Raw genomic sequence first — 10,973 nt, 5'->3', positions numbered from 1 at the left:
CATCTGACATAAGGCTTTCAACAGAAACAGCAGATTCTGACACCAGGCTCTTGGACTTCTAGAACTAGGGACCTAATAAACCTTTTTGATCTCTAAATTTCTCAGTCTCAGGTAATGTGACATAATAGCACCACACAACTAAGAGAGATGAGGAAAGACTACTGATGTTTTTCCTCTTTTTTTTTTTTCATTTTTTGAGAAAGGGTCTCATTATGTAGCCTCAGCTGGCAGGAACTCACTATAGATCCACCTGCCTCTACTTCAGGACTTCTGGGATTAAAGGCATGTGGCACTATGCCTAGGAGACTACTAAGATTTTGAATGGAAAAGTGACATGATTTTTTTCAGTTATTGATAATATTGGCAAGCACTTTAAAAGAGTTACATTTCAATACAAGATTAGAAGTTAATGAGAGTGTATTGAAACTAAGGGCTTTAGTTTGGATCTAAAATGCTCCCCATAGTTTAAGCTTGCATCACAGCTTAGTGCTATGACAACATTGAACTTTAAAAGTAAGGCCCTGTGGGAACTCCAGAATATTGGAGGTTTGTCCATAAAGGAAATGATGGCACTCCAGCCCCTTCCTCTTCCTCCCTTTCACTTTCTGAATGCCAAGAATTAAACAGTTTTGCTCTACCTATGTGTGCTCCCTCTATGCTGTGTGGTGTCTCCACTCTGCCAAATCAACAGGGCAAGTGGGTCATAGATGGATGCTTAAAACTGTGAGCGAAAATAAACAATTTTCTCATTTTCAGTTGGTCATCTTAAGTGTTTTTAATGACAGCAGAAAGCTGAAACATGCATTATTGTGATAACTCATGTGACAGCAAATTTGTGAACAAACATAATGTTCTTATAGATGAAGATGAAGGAGAAGGTATGGAGTAGAAATGTATTTTGGGTAACTACTACTCTCTAGCCATTACAAAACAATGCTTCAACAAGAGTCATTTAATGGTGGTGTCAGCAGAGAGCAGTACCCTGTAGGGATGCTGTGGGAATAAGAGTAAAGAACAGAGCAGCGGGATGGAGGTGAATTAGATGACAGGTGAGCCATGTCCATCCTTCTGTTTCCATGGTTTCAATCAGTGGTGAAATAAAATTATTTCATAATCCAAGTTTGGATTTTTCTCATCTCTCTTTCATATCTATTACACCTGTTACACAAACCTGGGTTTCTGCACATTATCCTCATGGCACAGAGCAAATGAATTCAAAGTCTGTGCTATTTGCATGCAGTTGTCAAAAAGACACATGTTTATGAACTAGAAGTCTCTTTTTCTTTCAGCATCCATGAAAACATGTTAGGTGAAATTCTCTTTTCATAAATCAGATAAAAATTTCAAACTCATTACAGTTCTTTACAGATATTGTAACTGTAAAGAATACCATGGTGTTAGGGATGTAGGAATGCCTGCTTTGAAAGCATAAAGACCCGAGTTTGAATTCACAGCATTCACATAAGCTCCCAGTATAGTAGGCACATGCTTAGAACCTCAACAATGGGGAGGTCTGTTAAGGTCAGTGAGAAGAACCATTCCCAAGGCAATGAGGCGGAGAACAATGAGGAGGAGAGCAGAAGACCCCCAACATCTTCCTCTGAATGCTGCATGAACACACATGGGCTAGGTGTGTGCCTGCCCATTCATTGCATTTCCTCCACATACATATATTACATTCATGCATACACACCTACACAATACACACACATACACACACACACCACAAATCTAAGAAATATGCCACCATCTTTAAGGATACTATAAACTGTGAAGAGATCAGTGAAATAAAAAGATCTATCTCATACAAAAATAAAATTAGTAAATGGATTTATACAAGAAGTGTTCAACCAGTCTTGAAATATCAAGAATAAGAGCAAAGGAATGAATAATGCATGGGACAAAGAAGAAACAACATTATAAATTAACCTTATAAGTAATTATTAATTAAAAGAGTCTGTAGTTGATGAAAAAACAAAGGTTGTCAAACTGTGTCAAACAGAAAGTTCAAATAATATGCTACCTAAAAAGTCATTCTTCATACTTAATGGCACAATAGGTTTAAAAATAAAATATTACTGTAAAATTAAGCAAAAGTAACATAAAAAGTGCTACAAATGCCAGAAAAAAATATATATTTTATACTCTATGGTCATTTAAAAGATTGAATTTGAACATCATAAAAGTATCAAGTAATAAAGAGAACACAGCAGTCTTAAATAAGTATGCATGTAATAACAAAGATTTTAATAGATCAAGAACTGGTAGAACTGCAAGCACAGAAATTCATGTTTGTAATCTTTAGTAGCCTCTCAAAAAATTTTATTGATATCACATAATGTTCTATATATTTCAAATTTTTAAAAGAATGACTTTTGCTTAAAGCAGACATAAAAATCACATTCATTTTCATTGCACTGTTCAACATATTTTAGATACTATTACAAACATTAAAATCAAGAAAAATGAATTCTGCATTCCAAAGAACGAGCTTTGTACCAGTTATGGTGTTGCATCATCTGTCACTCAGTAACTTAACAGTTTAAGACAACCAGGATTCACGGGACCTCTGGTCCATACTCCCATTGCGTGGTAGTGCACACTGTTGTAGAGTCAGGCGCAAACCTGCACCAGGCCACACATGGAATCTCTTTAAGCTCATTCATTGACGGCTGGCAGAATTCCACTTCTCTAGGGTTGTTGAACTGTGCTTGGGTGTTTCAAGATACATTAGCTAAAGGCCTCCCTTCATCCCAAGCCATAGGAGACTCAATCGGTTATTTCACATTTCAGCAGGCTTCATCAGGGCGACCAAAGGAGGCGTCAAAGAGATAATGCCACCCAGATGACAGGCACTTCACTTTGTCAAATAATCATGGAATATCCCTTTCCACTCATTAGAATACCCCAGGTAAGAGAGCAGCCATGTGCAAGTCACTGGGTCCCTGCAGATAGTGCAGATAGATGCGACTTCACCTGCTTTTGATTCCCAATCACGAAATAGGTTAGATAGATGTCCAATTCTTCATTCTACACACAAATAAGGAAAGAGGCCACAACAGTTTAGTATGCAGGTATAGACAATAATGTCACTGAGTTGTAAAAAATATAAAATGAGACTTCTGAGACTCGAGGGCATATGGAACTCGAGAGACAAGCTGTTACAGAAGAGGAGGCTCCCCAGAGGAGAAATGGCATAAATTTTCTCAGAGACCACTTTGAATTTTTAGCACAACATAAATTTAACTATCTAGAATGAAATTTTATGGTACATAAAAAGGACTGGGAAGTCTAGAAAGGTATGTAGTCTTAAAAGTTTTTTCTCCAGGTGTGGTGGAGCAAGCATTTAATTCCAGCACTTGGGAGGCAGGCAGGTCTCTGTGAGAGTTCAAGGCCAGCCTGTTCTATATAGTGAGTTTCAGGCCATCTGTGGCTACAGGAGACCCTGTCTGAGAGAGAGAGAGAGAGAGAGAGAGAGAGAGAGAGAGAGAGAGAAGAATTTTTCTCATTTGGAGGAGATTGAAATCTCAGCTGGCCAGACCTGAGGGTCCTTTGAACATCCAGAGGACCCATAGCAACTTCAGAGAATTCACACCTTAAACACAGGAGCAAAATATCTCCATAATGAGGGAACAGTCATCACCTCTGAAAAAACTCAACTCAATAGGGTCAAGTTTATCAAATATCAGTCTAGGCACCACCCAGAACAAATTCCACCAATTTTTAAATACTGCAACATGCAAAGAATCTAAGAAATATATCAGATCATCATCAGAGAGAGATGTTTCCTTAAAACAGACTTGGCATTGGTATAATAAATTAGAAATATAAATATTATAACTATGCCTATATTCTTAAAGGAAATTATTAGTTTAATCAGAGAATTAAATAAATAATAACTAAATAATATTCCTACATGTAGAAGATCAAAAAGAGAGAAATTATTTTACCTAACAGATTAGAAACTATGGATCACTAAGTGTGATAGCAAAACGATAAAAAAGAAAATACGCAGAAGGAAAAACCCAGAGCAGACAGCATCATTGTTATTGGTAAGCAATGTAACATTAAAGCGAGGCTGAAAAGAGATATAGAGAATTTCTTAAGCAAATCACTATTTTTGGTGAGTTCTGAAACACAATAAAATGGTAGACTCAAGAGCATAATTAATATCAAAACCATAAATACAGTCACAGAATACATATACTAATCAGTCCTAATCCTACAATAGTGTGATAACACATCCTGGTGCCCTCCCTTTCCCACACCTACCTCCCTGCAACTGCCAACTCTGCTGTTTTAGATTCCCAGATTTGAGAGCTTTCCGAGACTTGCCTTGATTAAGGCAACTCTCAACTCTCAGCAGAGAAGCTTCCTTAGATAGTACATGGTAACTAACACAGAGAAGAACAACTGGTCAACATAAAGAGAGTAGGGGCAACAAATTGCTTATCCCTAAATAGAACAACTCTATCAAACTTCTGCTTCTCAAGGCTCAGGGATCATTGACAAAGAGGGTCTGGGAAGATTGTAAGGGCCAAAGAAGATAGATGACAAGAAAACAGAGTTTCCCAGACAGCTGATCAGTTACATATGATCTCACAGCAATGGTTACAGTACATGAAAGTTCCACATAAGTTCAAGCCCAGTACAGATATGGAAAAGTGAGCAAGAAACCCTCATCCTATCTGAGGAGCTATTGGCAACTGATGACTGCTGAGAAGGAGAAACTCAGTCTTGCTTAAGGATAAGACTCTTAGTAGGCTGACAAGGCTCCAGTTGATGAACCCACTTGGGAGGGTATTTGAGAACACAAATCTGACTCTATAGGTCTAAATATATATAGTAGAGTACAGGAAATTTGGTGGGAGATTACATAAGGGGGATTCAGATACAGGAGGGAATATAAATATCAAAATGCATTGTATGAAATTTGTAAAAATTCAATTAAAAATATTAAGGTAACGTGTATGCTTGTGTGACCACAGATTTTGTCTTGGTAAAAGCATACAACATGATATAAGTGCTGTTTTCTTTATTTGTTCCTTTGAAGCAGATTCTTTCTAATTTTCAGGTATTCCCCTCAAATAATTTGCTATCATCCTTCAGCCTTTTTGAGCAGGTATACACCATTGCAACTAGCCACACAATATTCGTAACAAATTATTTTTCAATTTTTATTAGCATATAGTAATTGTTCAAGTCAGAGGCTTTCATTACAACATTTCCGTAAATGTATATAAAGTACTTTGATCATATTCATCCCCTCTATTGTGATCAGGTTCATTCCCCCACTCCTCTTTTTCTTTTCCTTTCCATATCCAAATATACTCTGATTAATTCCATATTCTTTTCTATTTTTCTCTAGATTCCAGAATTGAGAGATACCATGTAATATTGGTCTTTCTGGGCCTGGGTAATTTAATTTAGCATGATGATGTCTAGGTCCATTTATCTTCCTCAAATGATGTGATTTCATTCTTCTTTACTAGTGTGTAAAACTCCATTGTATATATTCAAAGAGTTTTCTTTATCTGCCCATCATTTGGTAGGCACTGAGGCTGTGGTGAACGATGTCATGGAAGTCAGCAAAATCATATTCCCTGGAACTGGAATTATGGACAACTATGTGCTACCTAACATAGATAATGGGGACTGAACTTGGTTCCTCTGCAAGAGCAGTACATATTCTTCACTGCTGAGCCATCTCTCCAGCCCCTTGAAATGGAAAAATGTTAACTTATTTGCCCACCATATATGTATTTGGTTTTGTTGTTGTTTCTGTAACTCCTTATGTCACTAAAGATAACCTTGAACTCCAGATATTCCTGCCTCCTACCTCCAAACCCCGAGATTGCAAGTGACTGCCATCATGCTTGGCTCTGACCCAGTATTCATAAGCACAACCTTGTACAACAGATCACTCACATTATTCACCTTGTATGATGGCAGGTTTATACTAAGTAAGTATCAACCAATTTCTCAGTCCCACTTACTGAGTACTGAGAACCATCAATCTACTTTGTACTAAGAAATTCAACTTTGAGAATCTTTTTTAAAAAATAATTTATTGAAAATTTCATACTTGCATATAAGGTGTTTTGATCAAATCCATGCCCACTCCCTCCCCTCCAACTCCTTCCATATCTCCCCATCACTTTTTTCTGATAGCTTCTTGTACTCTTTCTTCTTCTTTCTTTTTTTTATTATGGAGCTTTTTTGCTATTTTAACATTCACCCCTCTGAAGAGGTAAACCTAAAATCATTTAAGGATTAGATACAAGCTCCCAAATACTTTTGACATTTTTGGCCTTTGGAAGAAAGTATGTTGCTAAAAGGCCCAAGGACATTTTGATTTTTAGTCAAGAAACTGTTTACTTTACTTTGGGGTTTTTTTACACTTACTGCCTAGCCAATTCATACCTCCTGTTCTTATCACACCATCCTCTGAAGAGGTTACCTAAACTGCCAATAGGGAATCAGGACGCAGACTGCTCTGGCTTCTTCCATGCTGAACAGGGATGCAGGGTGAGGCAATTGAAGTACGCCTTCAGTGGGTCTATCTAAAAGGCTCCCAAATTGCATAACTCCTATCACTAGGGGGAAAAGGCAGTCCTTGATTCATGAACAGTAGATGTAAAGAAGTAAAGGGAAGAGTAATTAGCATTAAAAGTTCTAGACAAGGAATTAGAAAAAAAAGGCAGATCAGGGAAATTTTCAAATGTTCATATGAGGGTCCACTGGAATTTCCAAAAGCATCCCTCTATTGGGTTCTTCCTCATTTTTCTTTTGTCTGCCAAGGCTGGACTCGAGAGTGGTGGATTCAGAATCTGCTTTCAGGCATTTTGATAGCTGTTGGAGTGGTTAAAATCAGTGTTAGTTCCCTCTCAAAGGCTTCTAGATAGGGGGAGAAATCAAGCATTCATCATTTTAGAACAATAGCAGGTTGTCTTCCTTAGGTACAGGTGGGAACTACAGTATTGCTTTATATAGTTGGAATTATGTAGTATTTGTGTTTCTATGACAATCTGATTTCCTTTAGTGCAATGTCCAAGTTCTTCCATGTTAAAGCATCAAACAGCACTCCTTCGTTTACTGCTGAATAATATTCACTGTTTGTTTTTATATCACAATATTTATCCATTCATCTGTGAATGGAATGGGCATTTAAGTAATTTCCATATTGTATCTATAGTAAATGATGTTGCAATGAACAAGTAAAATAATTCTTCAGGATGTTTATTTCAGTATTAAGGAAACAATAACCAGAAGTGAAACTGGATGTTATTTGTAAATGGTGAATTTTATGTTAACATTAAACTGAATGAAGAGAACAAGCTCTCAAAAGAAGCCAAACATCATCCAATGTTTTGAGGCTAAAGAGGGTACATTTTTTCTTCTACCCTAGGACATTAGAACTACAGAGTCCCAGAATTTCATGTATACAAAATCTCTCCCTATTCCTGGTTCTTATATTTCAGGCTGGAAAAGAATTTACAAAACAAGTTCTTTTGTTCCCTAGCTTTCAAAGGTAATATTTTATAATACTAATTGCTATAACCTGGGAGAACTCCCTAATTAAATCTCTGTCTTGGGGCTGGAGAGGTGGCTAATTAGTTGAGAGCATTGGCTGCTTTTGCAGAGGACCCTGGTTTGATTTCCAGCATCCACCTGATGGTTAACAACCATCCTAACTCCAGTTCCAGGGGATCTAATACCCTCTTCTAACTTTTGCAGGCATTGTGTGACATGGGTGCACTTACACTCATACAGGTAATATACTCATACACATAACATTTTTTAAAATTTTAAAAATAAATATATTATCTATCATCTATGTCTCCATTTTATTGGTTATAATTCTCTAGAGAATTATAATATACTGCAATATACTATGCCAGTTCTATAGTTTAATATTTTGGGAGATCCATGCTGTTTACCATAGTAACAGTGTCCTATCTAGCATAAGTTTACCCTTTTATCCATATCCTCATAGACATTTGTTATTTTTCACCTTTCTAATAAAGGTTGTTTGAACAGGTTTAAGGAAATATTTCATCGTAGGTTTGATTTGATAGTGTTTAGCAACTTTTTAAATATGGTGCTTTGCATGTGGATATCTGGATTTTCCTAGACAATTTGTTAAAGAGTATCTTTTACCTATACTCTTGGAATTGTCAAAAATCAGTAGTCAAGGACTGGAAAGGTGGTTCAGCATTAATAGTACTTGCTGCTCTTGTATAGGACCCTAACTTGGTTCCCAGCACCTACAGGTTGAAAGGTCTACAAAATCTGATGCACTCTTCTGGAAAATATAGGCACCTGCGTACACATGGCACACATACAGACAAGCAGGCACACATGTATACATACATTTTTTAAGTATTAAATTAGTAGTCAGTTTAGGTTTTGACTTATTTCTGGGTTCTTTGTTATGTTCCTTTCATCATCACTTGGTCAGGTTTTATGTGAGTACCCTGCTTTTAAAACTATTGTAGGCTTGTGATATTTTTTAAAACCAGAAGGAAAAAAATGATGAATCTAGTCATTTCCTTCCTCATTGATATTGTTTTGAATTTAGGAATCCTTTATGGTTTCAGACATTTTAGGAAATTTCAGCTAAATAACTTTTATTCCTTTTCTTCACATAATGTTTTGGCTAGAGCTTTCAATACTTTGCCAAAGGGAAATGTTGAGACTGAACATCTTTACCTTGTTCCTGATCTCAAAAAAAAAAAGGTTTCAGTTCTTCAACACTGAGCATGGCATTAGTCATGGACATTTTCATAAGGCCTTTAATAGGTATTTATTATTTATTTTTATATGAGTGTTTTGTCTGGATGTCTTTAAATACATCTCAATTTAAATTGTCCAAAGATGCCAGAATACAGTGTCAGATCTCTTTAAAATGGAGATACAGATGGTTGTTTGCCACCAAGTGGGTGCTGGAAATCAAATCTGAGTCATCTGCAAGAGCAACCTGTGCTATTGAATATATTTTTAATCATAAGATTTATTTTTATATGAGTGTTTTGTCTGGATGTCTTTAAATACATCTCAATTTAAATTGTCCAAAGATGCCAGAATACAGTGTCAGATCTCTTTAAAATGGAGATACAGATGGTTGTTTGCCACCAAGTGGGTGCTGGAAATCAAATCTGAGTCATCTGCAAGAGCAACCTGTGCTATTGAATATATTTTTAATCATAAGAGAGTGAATTTTTCAAAAGCATTTGTTGTTTATTTTCTTCTATTAAGATGATCAAGTGTTATTTTTTTATTAGTGTGTTTGTGTATGTGTGTGTGCCAAGACATATATGTGGAAATCAGAGGACAACTTGCAGGAGTAGGCTCTCCCCTTCCACTCTATAGATCCTATCTGGATGAATGTTAACTCATTAGACTTCGCAGCAAGTGCATTTGCCCACTGAGCCAACTGGCCAGTCCAGTCATGATATTTTAAAGCACCACTCTATTAACATGATGCAAGACATTTATCATTTTTTGATTGAATTTTATGTATTGTCTCCTCACATCTCATGAATAAATATTTTATTTAAGTTGTGTTATCCTAAACATGTTGTTGAATTTCATCTGTTAGGATTTCATTAATAATTTCTACATATATATTCATCAAGAATATTAGCGTGTAGCATTTTGTTTTTGTTAGTTTTGTCTCTCTGATAGTGTGCTGGCTGACATGGTATTAGAATAATCAAGGCCATAAAAAATGAGATTGGAAATACTCTTTCTTCTTCAATTCTTTTAGGAAGAATTGACAAAGGATTGGTATTAGTCTTCTTTAAATGTTTCGTAAATATACAAGCAAAGTCATTGGGCCTAGACTTCTTTTTTTTTCTTTTTTTTTCTTTATTTTAATTAAAAGAAGCATTTCATTACAACAGCATTAACCTATTCAATAACATTTTTCTGAGCTAGGGTACATCTCTTTCAAAATTGGCTGTACATTTCTAGGTTTACAGATGAATTATTACACTTATATAATCTTTTACTCATTGTAAACTCTATAAGACATAAAATTAAATGAGGTTCCAATGTTTAAAAAAGATCTCCACTTCTTACTGGAAGGTTTTTGGTTACCAATTGAGGCTAAAAGTTATCATCTTAAGTGTATCCTGAGGGGAAAAAAATCACATTAAAACAGGTAAGTAAAGAGAAAATATACTTTTTCTTAGAAGCCAGAAGACACTAGAATTGTATCATTAAATACAAGAAGAAAAGATAATCTATATTATATCTACAGAAGGTATTTTCTTAAATGAAGGCAGATAAACTTTTACAGGAAAGAGAAGCAAGGATTGCATTGCAGTTAGTTATGCATTACAAGAAATACTGAAGCACCTCAAGTACACCAAACAAAGCCAAGGCAATGCTGTCAGGTGACAACCTGGATGCATGTAGGGGCATGAGAACCTCAAATGGCTACCATGTTAGCAAAACACAGTACTAACTTCTGGGCATGGTGGTACATGCCTTTAATCCCAGTACTCAGGAGGCAAAGGCAGGCAGATCTCTGTAAGTTCAAGGCCAGCCTGGTCTACATAGTGAGTTCCAGGAAGACCCTGTCTCAAAAAGACCAAAAAAAAAGTTGGTTATATTGAAGCAGAATGTTGGTTATCAAATACTAAGGCAGTTTTAGGGTTGGCATTGATTTTGGATATGCTAGCTGAAGAACATAATATTGCAATTAGGAGAAATAATTTCAAGACCTATTTATAGCATGGTGACTATAATTAATAGCAATACATTGTGCTATTGATAAAACCCTAAGAGAATGAATGCTGTGTTCACACTACAAACAGATGAAGGATATGTGAATTAATGCCGTTTGATCATTCCACAGTGTACAGATAAGCCAATACATTTTGTTGCACATGACAAATGCATGCAATTTGCTTGTTAATTTAAAAAACAAATATGATAAATAAAGGGAAAGACTCTAGATAGGCCAA

The 10,973-nt window shown here is 36.0% G+C and overlaps 1 pseudogene; it reads left to right on the top strand.

The window, feature by feature from the left end:
- Window positions 1-799: 799 nt before the first annotated feature.
- Window positions 800-10,973, top strand: part of LOC103733704 — a 41,408-nt pseudogene continuing 31,234 nt past the window's right edge.

The sequence above is a fragment of the Nannospalax galili genome, unplaced genomic scaffold, assembly GCF_000622305.1.
Source record: "Nannospalax galili isolate Female #2095 unplaced genomic scaffold, S.galili_v1.0 scaffold956, whole genome shotgun sequence".
Lineage (NCBI taxonomy): Eukaryota > Metazoa > Chordata > Mammalia > Rodentia > Spalacidae > Nannospalax > Nannospalax galili.
This window is presented reverse-complemented; position numbering and strand designations above follow the sequence as displayed.